General features: G+C 40.8%; 1 pseudogene; it reads left to right on the top strand.

Annotated features, from left to right (window-relative positions):
• LOC124803181 overlaps positions 1-19,288 on the top strand; it is a 343,599-nt pseudogene that overhangs the window by 220,886 nt on the left and 103,425 nt on the right.

Genomic DNA, 19,288 nt, shown 5'->3' on the forward strand with positions numbered 1-19,288 from the left:
CTGCACTGTGGCTCGACAAAAAGGCCTTTTAATGTGAAACTGAGATGTCAGGATGGTTGACCTGAATGGTGTGGGCAGTGAAAACTTCCTCACTCTTTTCAATAGAAATGGGCAGAACTTGCAAGTTACGTTCAGTGACATCAACTATGTCCTATGACTAAATTATAGTCAACACTGTCTTCAGGTATGTGTTGGATGCTTGAGAATGAAGTCTCAAATGTGAGCATCAGAAATGTTACGTGTTATTGCATTATGAAGAGTGACACCACTATAACATAAAGCACATTAGTCCTTAAACTGACACTGTCTTGTCAACCCAAGTAGTTCTGTGACCCATTATTTGTATGACTTTTCCGGCAGCTGTTTGAGCTGAAAGAATTTATACCTTGTAGCTGCTATGTGGACTTGTGCTTCAAAATGATCGGACAGTTTAGGTCGTCAGGACAAAGCTTAGTAAAAAGTTTTACAGCAAACCTGTACAATTCTGTGCCTACCATGGACAAGAAATGATAAATGTGCTGGTTATCTGTGTCATTGTAGGTGTAGAAATTTGCAGTAAGCTAGGCCACATATTCTGCCCAGTATTTGTCTTGCTCCACAAACTCTTGAAAGTCAGGCTTGAGCCACTTTTTGTGTTGGTTGCACTTGGACAGGCAGGGGCAGCGGTTGTGGCACTGCTATTGCTGCTAACAATGCTTGCATCATTTGCAACAACTGATCAGTATGTTGTCCCAGTAACTGTACAATTTATGATAGTGACAAGTCTGGCACTGCAGCAGAAACAGACAGTGTAAGACAGTCTTAGTTAGCTAAAACACACACACACACACACACACACACACACACACACACACACACACTGCTGCAAGAACAATTAATTAGAATCAAATTGCCACAGCGAGTGACTAGAGAGTGCCAGCTGATTCACCATTATGTTGTGTTCTACTTTGAACACATGTTCAAGTGAACAGATAAAACAGTCAGTTACATGAACAGTCAAATTGCAATATCCTTTAGTGATGCAAAAAATCACTTATGTTTAGTTCTCCACTGTGGCTGTGTGAACATGTCTGGAATTAATTATGCAACTGACGCATGAGGCAGCTGTAGACGCGAGCTGCGCTAAATTACCTGTCTGTATATTAGGAACTCTGAATGTTTATTGCAGCTACAGTGAATACATGTCTGTTGATGGCTATCAGCACACTGTACATTTAAGACAAAACTAGGCTTAACTGAGGGATGATATAATGACACTGTCCTCTGGAGGTGGAAATAGAACTTCAGTGACTGACTGCATTCAAGATGGCACTGTAGGCGTGATATCAACTTCATCTTGATGCACCCTTACTTCCCCAGGGAAAAACGCTCTCAAAGACGCAAAAACAAACCAAAAAACGGATTACACAAACTCACACAAAAGCTACTTTTTCGTAAGTTGTAGACAGAACACAACTGGCTGCTCTGGTCCTATGTAGCAGTATTTGAGGAGCATGATGTGGCAGTGGTGCCTCATAACTACAGGAGACATGGCTTACTGCTTCTTCCTGATGATGCTGCTTGGTCGTGCAGAATCTCTGGGTTGACTGTCAATTTGTTGTGGTCAGTGATCAATGACACTGCAATAGGTATTGATAGTAGAATGTACAGATTAAGTTTCTAAGAGTTGCTGCACTTTTGGTAATGTATATTTTGTTTCATTCCACATTCCTAAATTTTTTCCTTGATGGGCTTCTGTAGACATTTGGGTGCTCAAGGGAATATGTATTGAATAAAGCCAAGCAAAAGTTTTGTATTATTTTATTTTGGAAGTCACTAATTTTCCAAACCTCCCATGATGTAACCTGTGAGTTATTACTGATTGCCAAACAATGGAAAATCCAGGATGGAATGTAACAATAAATGAGAAGGAAAGTTGCTACTCACCATACAGTGGATTTGCTGAGTCGCAGATAACCACAACAAAAAGATTTTCTCACTTAAAGCTTTCGGGCAATGGCCTTCGTCAACAATAGACACACTTACGCACGCACACACAGACACACACACACACACACACACACACACACACACACACACACACGTGCGCAAATGCTACTCACACACACGATTGCAGTCTCAGGCAACTGAAACCACACTGCAGGCAGCAGCATCAGTGCATGATGAGAGGGGCGACTGGGTGGGGGTAAGGAGGAGGCTCGTGTGGGGAGGGGGGTCAGTGAATTTCTGCAGATTAGATGGAGGGCAGGGGAGAGGTGAGGAGGGGGAGGGGGAAGTAGCAGAATTGGAGAGAAAAAATACTGCAGTCGTGTCTGTGAGTAGCGTTCGCATGAGTGTGTGTGTGTGTGTGTGTGTGTGTGTGTGTGTGTGTGTGTGTGTGTGTGCGTGTGTGTGTGTCTTATTGTCAACAGAGGCCATTGGCCGAAAGCTTTAAGTGTGAAAGTCTTTTTTTTGTGGCTATCTGTGACTCAGCATCACCTCTATATGGTGGTAGCAACTTTCCTTCTCATAATATGATTACTGATTGTGGTATTCAGGAATACCGCTGGTTAATAAATGGTATAAAAATACTATGTTGTGGAATCTCCCCTATATGAATTTTTTGTACATGATTTAGATTTCTTGATATATTATTATTATTATTACAGGAGTAGTTAATACAGGGTCAACTAATTATAACATTTTTGCTGTGTACCTGATACGTTCTGCCAAACATCTCTATTTAGAGCATCCTCTCTGCATACAATGTGATGTTCCATTATTTTGTTGTTGTGTTTTTTCCAAGAATGTCACTGGTCTGGTGCATTTGCTTCTGTCAGATAGTTTCCATTTAAAAATTTTCTTTGGCCACTGTTAATCAGGCATTCTCAACAAATGCCTACTGTATACCACTTACTGGTATTCATAAGTAATCCTCCTCTACAACGTCTTATTTTGAGGTCAGCATTTAAAATCCATAATTCTGATTCATATCATAGCAAAGATTCAACTATTAGTGTACCCACTCTTTTGTTGCTGTTGTTAGAAGTGTTTTTACCCCACCAAAATGAATTCATACATCCTGTTAATGCTTGGTGTATTGTGTATTTTACTTTCATATTACTCAGTTGTACTGTTCATTCCCATACGTCCAACTGCTCTTGTATGTTCTCCTCCTTATAACCCCAAATCACCAGATCACCTGCAAACACCATGGTTTCAATCTTCCTTTCACCAATTACTTGTGCTACTGTACCCGTTATATCATCCATCACTACAATGAAGAGTAATGGTGTAAGTGCACTTCCCTGCCTCAAGTCATTCTTCTGTTCAATTCAAGCTGATCTCTCTCCTCCCACTTTCACACCTCACAATTCCATGGTACATTTTCCTTATCCTCCAAGTAATCTGTTTTGCTACTCCTTTGTTCTCCAGGGCTTTCCATACTTTGCTTCTACTTACACTATCATTAGTAGATAGCTATTCCATATTCATAGTGCTGTTCCCGCAGTTGTCTTACAGCAAAAATTAGATCCATCATGGACCTTTCTGTTCTGAAGCCATGTTGCTCTTCTCTCATTCTTCCTTCCAATTTCGCCCGAATTCATGCTTCCAAAATTTTCTCAAAAATCTTTGCACAATGACTCATCAGTGTTATCCCCCAATAGTTGTTGCACTCTTTTCTATTTCCCTTCTTAAAGATCAGGACAATTATTCCTTTCTTCCAGTGTTCTGGGATCATCTTCTGTCCCCACACAATTTTCATTACTCGATATAGTCATTGTATCCCCACCTCTCCTGCTGCTCTCACGATTTCTACACTTAGCTCATCCAGACCTGGTGACTTCCCTCCCTTCATCTTGCCCAATACCTCTACCACTTCTCCCCATGTAAGGTCTTCTCTATTTGCTTTTCCTCCTCTTTTTTTTCTCCTCGCCTTGTTCCTCCTCATCCAGGTCTCCATTCAGGTTCAGGGGTTCTTCAAAATACTCTTCCCACATATTCTTGAGTTCCTCCTTATTCTCTACATCTTGTCCACTTTTGTTCACCATTCGAGCATAATCTGTCATACTGTTCTTCCTCTTACTTTTAATCATCCCCTATAACACCTTTTTTAAACCTTCACTATCCTCCTCCATCATTCTAGTCCACTGTTCTATCCATTTTCTTTTTTCCTCCACCACCACTCTTTTTGCTTCTTTCTTTCTTGCCTGATACTCTTCTTTTGTCTCTACTGTTCTCTTCTGGAATCATACCCTAAAGGCTCTATTTTTCTTCTGAATTATATCCTTTGTTTTATCATTCCACTTGGCTGTTCCTTTCCATCTCTTTTTGTTGCTTGTCCTCCCACGTATTGCTTCAGCTGCACTTACCTTCACTACTTGTAGGTACTGTAGCCTGTTTTCTTCCTCCTTCAGCTTCCATACCCTTATATGCCTTTCCTGGTTTTCTGTACCGTTATTATCCTTAGTCCCTCTCAGGTTCATTACCAGCAAACGTTGGTCGCTATCCAAGGCCTCTGATGGTATTACCTTAATGTCAATGATGTTCCTATTCATCTCACTATCGTACAAGAAGTAGTCAACTATCAACTATCGACTTCCTCCTTAAGTCTTGACTGTACCATGTAATCTTGTGGCTCTCCCTTTTCCTGAACCAAAATTTCCTAACCAGCAAGCCATTCTTTTGACAGATCTCCAATAGCCTTTCACCTTCCTCATTTTGGCAGCCAGAACCCCCTGGTCCAAGCACACTTTCGCAGCCTTACCTTTCTCTTCCATTGTGTGCATTTAAATCCCCCATTACTATCATATTCTTCCTTCCCATCTGCTTCTGCATTTCCTCTTCAAACCCTCGCTTCTCCTCAGAAGTGCAACACACCTGTGGTGCATACACTTGTATTACCTCTATGGTCGTCCCCTTGAGTGATATTTTGCTGTTCATCATCCTGTCACTTATTCTCTTCACTTTCTCTTTTAATCCATCTCTTACTACTATTCTGACTCCATATCTCCTTCCCTCCTCATTTCCACTCCAATACATTCTGTAGCCTTTCCTCAGTTCTCTACCTTCCTTCTCCTTTCCATCTCATTTCAGCTTACCCCAATACGTCAGACTTCCTTCTTTCCATCATGCCTACCATCTCCTCCACTTTTCCAGTCAATGTTGGTCTATTTAATGTTCCAAATCTTAGTCCTTGTTTATAGCCAGTTTGTCGTCGATTAAATCTGTCCTTTCCAAGGACCATTCTATTTTTGAAAGCAGAAATCATAATCCACTAATGGCTTGCTGGGCCTATTGTACCTTCACCATAGCCTTGTTAGCTGTCACTTTTCAGGGTTCATTTAGGACCTTCACAGCTACCGTAGCAGTCCCAGGGCACACACAGTCCCCACTGTACCTTGCTCCTACAGGCAATCCCCTACATCATGCCGTTGCCCATCTCCCATGACTTGGACAAGGGGTTGGACTTGTGGGAGAAATTTAGTATAAGTAAGAGTGAGATGATTATCACAACAAGAAAGAAGGAGAGAGGAACAACTGGAATAACAATTGGTGGGGAACAATGGAGGCGAGTGGAGAGTTTCAAGCACCTAGGAAGCCTGATACAGGAAGATGGAAAAAAGACAGAAAAATAAACGAGCAGGGGAGAAAAGCAGAAGAATTTCGGAAGAGAACCCAGTACGTTGTCTTCGATGGTGAGCGTTCATCGGAGGTGAGGGTATCATCTGGAGCGCCCCAGGGAAGTGTGGTAGGTCCACTGTTGTTTTCTATCTACATAAATGATCTTTCAGATAGGGTGGATAGCAATGTGTGGCTATTTGCTGATGATGCTGTGGTGTACGGGAAGGTGTCGTCGTTGAGAGACCGTCGGAGGATACAATATGACTTGGACAGGATTTGTGATTGGTGTAAAGAATGGCAGCTAATTCTAAATATAGTTAAATGTAAACTAATGCAGATGAATAGGAAAAAGAATCCCGTAATGTTTGAATACTCCATCTGTAGTGTAGCGCTTGACACAGTCACGTCGATTAAATATTTGGGCGTAACATTGCAGAGTGATATGAAGTGGGACAAGCATGTAATGGCAGTTGTGGGGAAGGCGGATAGTCGTCTTCGGTTCATTGGTAGAATTTTGGGAAGATGTGGTTCATCTGTAAAGGAGACCGCTTATAAAACACTAATATGACCTATTCTCGAGTACTTTTCGAGCATCTGGGATCCCTATCAGGTCGGATTGAGGGAGGACATAGAAGCAATTCAGAGGCAGGCTGCTAGATTTGTTACTGGTAGGTTTGATCATCATGCGAGTGTTACGGAAATGCTTCAGGAACTTGGGTGGGAGTCTCTAGAGGAAAGGAGGCGTTCTTTTCGTGAATCGCTACTGAGGAAATTTAGAGAACCAATATTTGAGGCTGACTGCTGTACAATTTTACTGCTGCCAACTTATATTTTGCGGGAAGACCACAAAGATAAGATAAGAGAGATTACTGCTCGTACAGAGGCATATAGGCAGTCATTTTTCTCTCGTTCTGTGTGGGAGTGGAACAGGAAGAGAAGATGCTAGTTGTGGTATGAGGTACCCTCCGCCACGCACCGTATGGTGGATTGCAGAGTATGTATGTAGGTGTAGATGTAGATGTAGATGAAGAGTGTCAGAAGCCTGATATGGAGCAAGGATGTACCCCAAATCAGTGAAAAGGTTATATACCGGTCATACTATGTCCCAATTCTCTCATATGCACCAGAAACCTGGGTTATGAAAGGAAGAGAGAAACGCAAAGTACAAGCTAGTGAGTTGAAATTCTTGAGAAACAGTATTGGAGTGACAAAGATAGACAGGTTAAGAAATGAGAGTATCAGAGAGTTAATGAAGGTGGAACCATTACAGGATGAGATAGAGAAATCAAGGCTGAAATGGTATGGACACATTAAGAGAATGAAGGAGAAGAGGATACCCAGGAGCATACATGAGATGAAATTGGAAGGAAAGGGACCAAGAGGAAGACCAAGAGACAGATGGCCGAAAGGAGTAGAGGAATGCATCCAGAAGGAAGGAGAAAACTGGACCAAGGTGAAGACGAAGAGATGGTGGCAAGACAGAAGACGATGGAGAGGCCTACGTTCCATACAGACCCGGCCAGAGGCTGGAAACTGTCCAAGATGATGATGATTACCCAATTCACTTTTGTTAATACGTGACTATATATACTGAAATTTTTTACCTGTCTAACTGCTCCATCATTAATGTGTACTTCATGTCTAGTATCACTATTCACTATCAGGTATTCAGCTTTTTTTTGCATTCATTTATGGTCTCCATTTGTCACATTCCTGACATAAACATTGTACCATTAACACAAGATCATATTCAATGTGTGACAGAATGGACTGATCATCAGCTAAACTTAAAAAGACACCTGTATATCATTAACAATAAATTCCCATTTCCTCACAGCTGTTCTACCATCTTTGGAGAGCTAGTTCTACATGTAAATTCAAAAAGGTGGATGATATACTGAAACAGTCTCTCAGCCCTTTAATGACATTAAAAGGTTCTTTTATTATTGAGCCTTTTTTACACTGATCCGCCAGAACGTTATTACCACCAACCTACTATCAAAATAAATCCATCCTACTATCAAAATAAATCCATCCAGGTGATAGCTGTGTCACCTCACAAGGAATGACTGCTAGTCATTGTAGTGTTTCGAGAATTTCTGCATAAATTCTAAAACCACTCAGCCTTCTACCATCTCAAATACACAATTTTTTAGATGTGAGAGTGGGATGCTAGAATTGTACCTACTGGGCACCACAAGTTTGTGTGTGCAGGTGTGAAATCAGTCGCAAACAGAAGGTAGACGCAGCAGAAAAACGGCACCGACCGGTACTTGTCGGGCGATCAATGGAAGTTCTAGTGAAAGTATACTGAAGAACCACGGAACTTCTAGGTTATTCTGTGCTAATCATATCAGTGACCATTGCTATAAATAACAAGAACAATTGAGACTCTGAAGCCTAAAAAAGAACTCTTATCTTGGGCTTGTTGGAGGCAAGACGTATTTTACGATTTGTTTGTAATAGAGTTATGATTGTTAAGCCAACTCTTTGCTAAATGTACTTAAGTCTGTTTCTAATGTGAGACGATATGCGTGACTTACAGGAAGTCTAATGTTTATATTGAAAGTATGAATTTGTTATTGCACATAGAGTCCAAATATACTGACGGTGTTGCCGAAAGAGCACAGTTTTAGAGGAGATGGCCTATTATAAAAGTCATCACAAAAACGTTAGAACATGGCGACCAGTGTGAAAGGACAAAAGAAAACAGGAATTTTGAGACGATAAGAAGATATCGTGTTGCCATAGCAACTGAGCATAATGAGACAAAAGAATCATTCCAAGAAATTGAATTAAGCCCAAAGGATCAGATGGAGAAAATTGGTGAATGTAAAAAAGGAGAAGACGTCAGGAAGTCACAATGTTAAAAATTGGAGAGAAAATCTTGACGTATTAAGACTATAAAGAGATATGTCTAGAATGATACAACTAAGAAGATCGGGTGCAGGGAGTATACAGCTCTCACATGCATCACGGGAACGCAGACGTGGAAACCAGCCTACATCCGACATCGCCGGCACCAGCTGCTATTCACCGGTGCTGACCTGCCGTCACATCCGCTCACCTACAATGCGACAAGTCTACGCTGGGTGAGCGCAAAACAAAACCTTAGTACCTTAGTGGGAGCTGATACAAGCTATTGAGTGAACTTTATTAATGTAATGATTATGCTTAAAGTTAATTTTTAAATGCTCACAAGGTCTAAAGCTTGTAAAAATATGGATAACAAACAGTAAGTTGGGGAAATTTCAGATCCAGTCATGGCTAAGACAATTAATAAAGAAGGGCCAGACTGGTCTGAGTTGGTAAATGTAATCAAAACTCAATTAAATGAAGCCTTAAATGCTCAGAGTCTGCAGTTAAATGCTAAATTAGTTGCACAGAGTTCAACTTTAAATGCTAAATTAAATGACCAGAGTACAACTTTAAATGCAAAATAAGATGCTCAGAGTGGAACTTTAAATGCTAAATTGGATGTTCAGAATGAAACTTTAGGATTGTTAAGTGTTAAGGTATCACAAAGTAAAGAATTTTGTAATCTATGTGAAGGCATGGGAAAATTGAAGACTGAATTCAACGCTTCACAGACTAAAGTAGAGAATTTTAAGATAGATTTAAAGAATGAATTGACTAGTTCCCTGCACTTTCATGTAAATTAAATGTTCACTGACCTTAGTAGTGAACAGAATGATGAGATTGAGGACAGATTCAATAATGTAGAATCAGAAATAAATGAAAAATTAGGATCTTTTGAAAATGTGTGTAACATCAAATTTAATGCTGTAAAGCAGGGACCGAGTCCTTTAAAAGAAAGTGTAGATAAGCATACTTTAAAAGAAAGTGTAGATAAGCAGAGCGAGTTAATGCCTGTCACTCAGTCACAAATTACAGGTGTAAATACATGAGTGGATAATATAGAAAGAAGCTTTAAAGAGAAAGTAGCAAACTCTGATATTGTAAATGTAAGTAGTTTGGAAGAACAAGTCAAAGAAATTATAGAAAGAAAGGTTACTGAGAGAATAACATCCAGGAACGTGTTGCCTATGGCTTCTTCCAAACTTACTGATACCAGGAAGGGCATAGATGAACTCTGGAAGAACTCAAGCTTACTCAACACAAAATAGAAAAAAGAGTATCTTCATGTAATGTTGTGTTAACTTGGGAAGTGGTGACTGATTTGCAGTGGGGAGACTTTCAAAAGAAGTTTGAAGAGAAATACCGGTCTGCCAGTGCACAAGAAAAGTTAATATCAGATCCATGGGACCCGGGCAGAGTCATATATCCCTCAGGGACATTAACATTTTGAGTTAACGGGTAGAGTGATGACTGTCGGATCCCAAGTTGTTTTCGGTGTTTCTTCCAAAATAGTTTTCCTGCACCGAATTCCTTTAAAATCTTAAACTATACTGTATTCTTATATCTTAGAAAACCAGATATGACAGTCAAATAAAAAACAATCCTAGAGAATCACAGGTAAAAAGTGATATTTAGATAAAGTGAACTGAATGGAATATTATGTTTGTAGAAAATATAATATTGTGTGACTAGTTGAACAACTAATTTGCCGTAGTATGTAGATTTTCTATTATGTATAGAATATTTTATACCTTTTGTGAGTTGTGATATAAATGGCAGGGTTTGCATTAAGTTTGAAAGGGGTGGGTGCTGTAGATAAAAGCATGGTTTACAAGAGCAAATAAACCATGGCTAACACAAAACACACATCACACTTTTCAGAAAACCCTCGTAAACAAGTGTGCCTGATTCTTCACCATTTGCTGTTTCCATAGGGTTGCTAAGATTTCCTTTGGGGACCTCAAGGGTGAAGGTGGGAATGTCCATTCTATAGGAGACGATTTATCACCAAACCTCCTCCGGCGTCTCACTCAAGTATCCCAGGGGTACGGATCCTGGGGAAGGGAGGTAGTAAGGATTTCCTATCTTTGAGACTATCTTCTTCCTCTTCTTAGATCTTAGCAACCGTATCTTTTTTTTTTTTGTTTCTTACTTCCATTTGAGGACCTATCTATTTTTTCCCTCTTTCCATATTCACAAACTTCTATCGCTTAAGTCCTTCCTTGTTTCTGTGGTTTCTAATAACCTAAATCTTATCTTAAGATAAGAATGCCAAAGAATCAGACTACAAGAACACACATCCGCATTCACACAAACATTGAAATGATTCTACATCGAGTATACATAAAAAGGAGGCATGAGCAAAGAAAAAAAATGCAAACCAGAGTGTAACTGATTGTTATAGTCATTTAAAAAAAGTAAGTGTAATAAATACTCTGAAAATTGATGAATAATAGGCTAGTTGGACTTGAATTCTAGGTAGACATAGTATCTACTAAGAGTACAGAAGTTGAGAAGTAGAGGAAGACTCTAGGGATTAAATGATATATTAAGAAGTGAATGAGAAGTGTAGAGTAGATTTGTAGCTTTACCAGAAGATAATTATAGTATACATAGAAACGTATGCTAGGGTAATGAACTGTGAGGTCTACTCATAAAAGATAAGGAGGGCATACCCAGCATTTACTAAATATGAAAGACAGGTTACCTACATGGAGATAGGATGACCTGTGGCCTAAAAAATAGGAATGTTTTATAAAGGGGCGTCCCTACCAGAATGGAAAGAGGAAGTGCTCTTATAAGGTCAACCCACAAGCAAGGTATAGGTACTGATCCCAGGGGAAAGGGACAGTATCGTGACAAAAGTCACGAAATTTTGCAGGGATTATTCTGGAAAGTTTGAATTCTATGCACAATGAGAATTAATATGTTTCGTGGAAGTTTACAAGTGTCTAGAGAACACTTTCATTTTGTCTGGAGTTCCTCCAAACTATGAAGAATATTAAAAATAGTAAATACTAAGGAAAGGTAGTACAATAGATGAGAACAGAAAGTAGATTCCTCATGTGTCATGAACACCTGGCGTTTACAATTGGAGAAAGGGAGTCCTCATAATTCCTATATATTAGAAAAGTTGAGTAAAACCTCACACAAATGTTCATGTCTAAACAAAGTAGAGTAAGAAAGAAGTAGAAAGACTGTAAGCAGAAGCCTTTTTTAAGGGAGTACAAAGAAATTTAGTTGAAAAAAATATGTATATAAACATGTAGAAGAAAAGTATAGGATTATGATATGTAATGTGGTTACGGGTGACGTTATTTACATAATGATTATGTAAAAAATATCGCATGTTCAATATAGGGGGGGGGGGGGGGGGGGGGGGGATATGCAGTGTTTCGAGAATTTCTGCCTAAATTCTAGAACCATTTGGCCTTCTACTGTCTCAAACACACAATTTTTTAGATGTGAGAGTGGGATGCTAGAATCCTACCTACTGTGTGTCACAAACGGCACCGACAAGTACTTGTTGGGCGATCCATGGAAATTCTAGTGAAAGTATACTGAACCACCACGGAACTTCTAGGTTATTCTGTGCTAATCATGTCAGTGACCATTGTTATAAATAACAAGAAATGTTCTTAAATCTGTTTCTAATGTGAGACAATGCGAGTGACTTACAAGAAGTCTAATGTTTATGTGAGAAGTGTAAATTTTGTTCTTTATGAAGCTCAAATATACCAATAGTTGCTGAAAACTATTCTTTGAGTACCTAATTATTTCACAAGTGAGAGGTTTCTGTAACTAGCATCATTCTTCAGAGAAGAAGTTTATAGAGACTCGAGAAGCCAGAGAAGAAGATCGACTGTGTACACCAAGTAAGTCGACTTGTATAAGAGAAGTGGGAAGTTTGCACATACACTTCACACATTCTTAGTTGTCAAATTGCTATCAGTCACATGCACAATGCATGTAGTATCAGTGAATGTACTTTTCGTGATGTAGAATGGGGAAAGTGAGCGATATATCTGAGTTTGACTGAGGGCAAATTGTGATGGCCCGGCTCACTATGAGCATTTCGGAAACTGCTCAGCTTGTCAGGTTTTCAAGGAGTGCTGTGGTGAGTGTCTTCAGCAAGTGGTGAAACCACATCCAGACATAGTGGGGTTGGGCGGCCATGCCAAATTACAGATGTCGGATGATGTAGACTGGGTTGATCAGTAAAAGAGGACAGGCAGCGAACTGTGGAGGAACTTTAATGCTGGACAGAGTACAAGTGTGTCTGAACATACAATGCACCCAACACTCCTAATGATGGGGCTCTGCAGCCAACATCCCTTGCATGTGCCAATGTTAGCAAGACAAACATAGGCAATTACAATTGAAATGGGCAAATGAGCGTTAGCGCTGGACACTGGTACAGTGGCAGAGTGTTGCATGATCTGATGAATTCCAATACTTTTTTCATCATGCAAATGGGAGGGTGTGAATCTGTCATCTTCCAAGGGAACAGCCTCCTTGACACCTGTACTCTGGGATGGAGACAAGCTAGTGGTGTCTTCGTTATGCTCTGGGGAATATCCACGTAGGCATCCATGGGTGCAGTGGAGCTCATGCAAGGCACAATGTTGGCCACAGAGTATCTTACACTGGTTGCAGACCACATACACTCCTGGAAATTGAAATAAGAACACCGTGAATTCATTTGTCCCAGGAAGGGGAAACTGTATTGACACATTCCTGGGGTCAGATACATCACATGATCACACTGACAGAACCACAGGCACATAGACACAGGCAACAGATGCATGCACAATGTCGGCACTAGTACAGTGTATATCCACCTTTCGCAGCAATGCAGGCTGCTATTCTCCCATGGAGACGATCATAGAGATGCTGGATGTAAGTCCTGTGGAACGGCTTGCCATGCCATTTCCACCTGGCGCCTCAGTTGGACCAGCGTTCGTGCTGGACGTGCAGACCGCGTGAGACGACGCTTCATCCCAGTCCCCAAACATGCTCAATGGGGGACAGATCCGGAGATCTTGCTGGCCAGGGTAGTTGACTTACACCTTCTAGAGCACGTTGGGTGGCACGGGGATACATGCGGACGTGCATTGTCCTGTTGGAACAGCAAGTTCCCTTGCCGGTCTAGGAATGGTAGAACGATGGGTTCGATGACGGTTTGGATGTACCGTGCACTATTCAGTGTCCCCTTGACGATCACCAGTGGTGTACGGCCAGTGTAGGAGATCGCTCCCCACACCATGATGCCGGGTGTTGGCCCCTGTGTGCCTCGGTCGTATGCAGTCCTGATTGTGGCGCTCACCTGCACGGCGCCAAACACGCATACGACCATCATTGGCACCAAGGCAGAATTGACTCTCATCGCTGAAGACGACATGTCTCCATTCGTCCCTCCATTCACGCCTGCCGCGACACCACTGGAGGCGGGCCTGCACGATGTTGGGGGCGTGAGCGGAAGACGGCCTAATGGTGTGCGGGACCGTAGCCCAGCTTCATGGAGACGGTTGCGAATGGTCCTCGCCGATACCCCAGGAGCAACAGTGTCCCTAATTTGCTGGGAAGTGGCGGTGCGGTCCCCTACGGCACTGCGTAGGATCCTACGGTCTTGGCGTGCATCCGTGTGCGTCGCTGCGGTCCGGTCCCAGGTCGACGGGCACGTGCACCTTCCGCCGACCACTGGCGACAACATCGATGTACTGTGGAGACCTCACGCTCCACGTGTTGAGCAATTCGGGTGGTACATCCACCCGGCCTCCCCGCATGCCCACTATACGCCCTCGCTCAAAGTCCGTCAACTGCACATACGGTTCACGTCCACGCTGTCGCGGCATGCTACCTGCGTTAAAGACTGCGATGGAGCTCCGTATGCCACGGCAAACTGGCTGACACTGACGGCGGCGGTGCACAAATGCTGCGCAGCTAGCGCCATTCGACGGCCAACACCGCGGTTCCTGGTGTGTCCGCTGTGCCGTGCGTGTGTGATCATTGCCTTGTACAGGCCCTCTCGCAGTGTCCGGAGCAAGTATGGTGGGTCTGACACACCGGTGTCAATGTGTTCTTTTTTCCATTTCCAGGAGTGTATATGATGTTCATGTTTCCCAGTGGCTGTGGTATTTTTCAGCAAGGTAATGTGCCATGTCACAAGGCAAGGAGTATGATGGAGTGGTTCAAGGAACGTAGTGGCATGTTCCAGTTGATGGTCTCGCCCTTAAACTCACCAGATCTGAACACAATTAAACACATATGGGACGTGATTGAATGCAGTGTAAGAGCTCTTCACCCCCTCCCCAGAATTTACAGGAATTAGGTGACTTGTGTGTGCAGATGTGTTGCCCACTCCTTCCAGCGACCTACCAAGGCCTCATTGCTTCCATGCCATGACACACTGCTGCTGTTATCTGTGCCAAAGGTGGACATACCAGCCATTAGATAGGTGGTCATAATGTTCAGGTGGATCAGCATAAGTTGTACCGTATTACCTTTGTACATTCCGAAATGATAATCCGTGTCTGTATCTTTCATAGCTGCCCACTGTTTTGCTCTGCGAACCATGTCATAAACTTTTGAAAAGTCTACAGAGGCAGTTTGTGACTCCTTCCCTACTGCTAGAAATTTCTCCATTAGCTGTACAAATGTACAGTGTGTAAGTGCATAGCAAACATGTCCTACTTCTCCTTCCTGTACATTCAAATGGTACGATTGTTAAATCTTTAGACAACTTTGGGATTTCTTTTTCAGTGATGGTGATTTATTTTTTGTATTGATGTTTTTATATTAACTCTGCTTGCAATAAGTCATAGTCAGTCAAAACCATAAAATTTCAAGGAGACATAATGCCTGGCCAGTATTTCTTCCAGGACAGGAAATTCTAATTACTGCCAATAAGATTGTAACGTAGTCCTTCTAACGATCACCTGAAACATCTTCAAAAATAGCCTCACTCTGCAGAGGAGATAGTATCACTGCAGTGCAAGGAGCCATTCATCATTCTTTCTTTCCCATTTCCAGGTTAATTTATCTTTGCCACAATTATTTTCCTTATTGGTGTCCAAAAGACCTTTGTTAACTGCCAGCATTTCATTTGTAACAATACAACAGCTCTAGTTCCTTCCTCAGTCAGGAAACAAGGACACAATTGTGAGATTTTTATGTATACCTAAGTGTATGTCACAAAAATAGACTAATGGGAGGTGGAAGTGGTGTACTCATCTTAGCAAACAAGAAACTCAAATCCATTGAGACAGAAATTGAAACTGCATTTGCAGTCCTCTGGGCAAAACTTCATATCAATGGTGGTGATTTTACTGATCACCTGACTTGCCTCCAAAAGCAGCCAAAAACTTCAGAGGAAGGAGTATCACTGCAGTGTGGTGCAAGGAGTCGTCCATCATTCTTTCTTTCCCATTTTCAGCTTAATTTATCTTGGCCATTATTATTTTCCTTCATAGCTACCAGTACATAATATTAGTGATCTCCGTAAGTAGCGGCATTTCATTTATTTTGTGTGTACATTGGGTTTTGTTTTAAGTTTGTTGTATTGAGTGTTATGTACAGTATTACCTTTTACCATAATTTCTATGAAAGCCTTTTTTTGTTGTTGTTGAGGTGTACCGAAAATATGAATTCCAATACATACGAAAATCTTAGGGCATTGCTAGTAGTTTGGCTTCAGAATGATAAAAAAAGCAAGAATATCTCAAGAAATTGCCAATACTTCTGTTCCTGTATCTGATTCAGAGTTTGTCATCAACAACCATTTCTGTCATAAAATGATGTGGCCTCTTCGAGTTACGGAGAGAGGCAAACGTTTAGCAAAATCCTCTATGTCTGGCCTTTCCTGGCCACTGACTTCCAAGATGTCTTTTTTTCCACTTGTTGGTGGCCTTCTCCTGGGTCTTTGTGTTTGTTGGATTCCAGTGTAGCATCACACTCATATGCATTTGCACCAGGCAACATGATCAGTTCATTACCATTTCAGTAAGACTGCAGTTTCCAGGATGGCACTGGTCTTTGTGAGAGACCATATGCCCCTTTCTCTCATCTTATCTTTTTTCTCCCCATCATTCTCTGCTAAGTTATGAATTTTCCTCTAATAAATTCATACAGTGACCAGATTTCGCAGCCTGCAATGACAATGGAAAAATTCATTAGTCACAAAATATATTTTTCAATTTTACGGGCATCTTCAGTCAGGAGATTGATGCATCATACCCAAAAACATCCGACCCTAGTTTCATGCAAAAGCAGATTTCAAGTTTTAAGTCAATAGCCATATCTATGAACTATCCAAGATAGATTTACTTGCTCACATTTTGCAGGATCAAATTATGCATGTAAACATATCCTGTTGCAATCCATTTGGACAGTATCTTATTTTCAAAATGTTCAAGGTGAGGCTAACTATGTTTGGAGCGAGGTAAGTAAACAAGAACTGAATTTACTCAATGCTTTAGCCAACAGCTTAGTATCATCCATAAATTTCGGTTTGTTGAGCCTTCTTCTGTTGATTTACACTCCCAGTATCTTCCTAGGTCACTCCATACTGCCATTTACAATACAGCTGAGAACAGTTTAGTTCAGATGCAAACACATTATGTAACACCTCTTTTTCTAGGGGAATCTATTGTCCATTTGCTGCTACTAAAAATGCTGGAGACATGGCATAGATGTTCTGTTTAATCACTTATAGGCTGTCTGAATGCCTTGCTCAGATAAGTCTTGCAAGACTACTATGTAGTCGTCTGAGTCAATTTTATCTTCAAAATCAACAAAAGCGCCATAGAAAAGCATCTTATTAAATCAGTAATCAAAAGTACATGATTCGGTGGTATGAATACAAAGTAATTTTTTTCAGCTGGTCCCTGTGAGCCTTTATCTAGTGAACCCTTTGTGAAGATTGAAATTCTGAAGAATGGCCGTGATCCGGACTGTGGCACGTGTTACATGTGATCAAGGTTATGGTCCGACACTCAGCAACAACACTGCTAAATGTGCACGAGGCCGTTGGAGACCTGGGAAACCTGACTGCATTGCTTGTAAGAGACCTATATACTATCTCATGTAAGAAATAATGTACTAAATTAAAAACAATTGAAATGTAGTTTCTTTTATGTATGAAGCATACCTTTTCTTGTAATTGTGGCTTTTGGTTCATGAAACTGTGGTATGTTAGTAGTGTACATTAAAAGCTAATTACTATCATAATACTTAGTTTTATTAACAGAACTGTCAATCATGCTCACATTTAATGTTCTACATTCAGAACTATCCCTTGTTTAACAATTTGCATTCATTATATAGACATAGTATATCACAAGATGTTTCAAAATTAATATACAGGTTTTAAGGCTTTGTAGCATTTCTTAAATTCATCTTACAATTATAAGTAATACATCAAATGAAAGAGCAACTCATTTTGTTTGTACATCTGTGTGCAAAGGGAAGAGTATGGAATGACCAAGAGTGAGTGAAGAATGTGTTGAACAAGTGAGAGACTTCCATGCATAGCCCCAAGAAATCAGTTTCAAAAGGTAGTTGTGGATTACCAATTTCAGTGACGTTGGTGGAGATTCTGATGGAGATGCTTACAACTATGTCCTTGTCATTTGCAGTTATTCGAAGCTCTAAAGCCTGCAGACTATGGTTTATGGTACATCATGTAAACAAAATGTTACGGCATGATGACAAATATTTTCTGGATCGTGTCATCTTCAGTGACAAACTGAAATTTCGGGTATGTGGAAATGTGAGCACACATAATGTGCACATCTGGGGGTAAGCAAATTGTGACGAGATTGTACAGTTCGAACAAGAGTCCCCAAATTTTTTGTATGCACTGTATCCTGTTGAAAAGTTTATGGGCCTTTATTTTTTCAGTGAAATGTGGTGTTGGATTGGCTTCAAGGGGCTGGATGACATAGCTTGTTCTGCATGACTTCCACATTAACACATGATTAGCCACCATGTGATTTTTTACCTTTGGGGTCACACAAAGAATCATGTGTATGTGCCTCTGCTACCAGCTGATCTACTTGACTTTAGAAATAGCATTATTGCAGCAATTACTTCAGACACACTGTTGAAGGTTTGGGAAGGACTCACCTATTGAATCAATAGGTGGAGAATGGTGCGCACATTGAACACTTGTAAGAAAAACTGTTTGAGTCGCTCTTTCATTTGATGTATTATTCATAACTGTACATTGAATGTAATAAATGCTGCAAATCTTTAATACCCGTCTATTCATTTTGAAACACCCTGTATATTATGTGGTGATAGATCCAGATGGACAAGGTGATAATGGATACAAATATTGTGTGTTTGTGTGTATGCCAAAGTTGCAAACTGTTATTGAATGTGTTCACAGACAATTTCTAGAATTTTTCTAAAAATTTTACTGACTTGATAATCTTAAATATTTTTTTTTAAACAAACAGTATTGTTAAAATCTTAAATTTATCATTCAAATTTTTTCAGTACCATGTCACATTCCCAAAATGGAGCATGGACTGTTTCGTTTAGCACCAGCTGATGGCAAGCCAGGTGTGATGTTAAATGCAAGTGCAGATGTACCCCATGGTAAAGTTGTAGACTTTGGTTGCATTATTGGTTACAATATAAAAGGACCAAACAATATGCAGTGTTGGCATGGGGAGTGGTCTTCGTCACAGGAGCCAGAGTGCACGCCAGGTGAGGTGAGGTAGCTCCCTGCTTTGAAAGCTTTAACATACTAAGTAGTAATTGTAGTTGCATACTCTGTAATAAACCTAACATCTATCTCCATAATCAGACAATGGAAACT

Source organism: Schistocerca piceifrons, chromosome 6 (assembly GCF_021461385.2).
Source record: "Schistocerca piceifrons isolate TAMUIC-IGC-003096 chromosome 6, iqSchPice1.1, whole genome shotgun sequence".
NCBI classification, from domain to species: Eukaryota; Metazoa; Arthropoda; class Insecta; order Orthoptera; family Acrididae; genus Schistocerca; species Schistocerca piceifrons.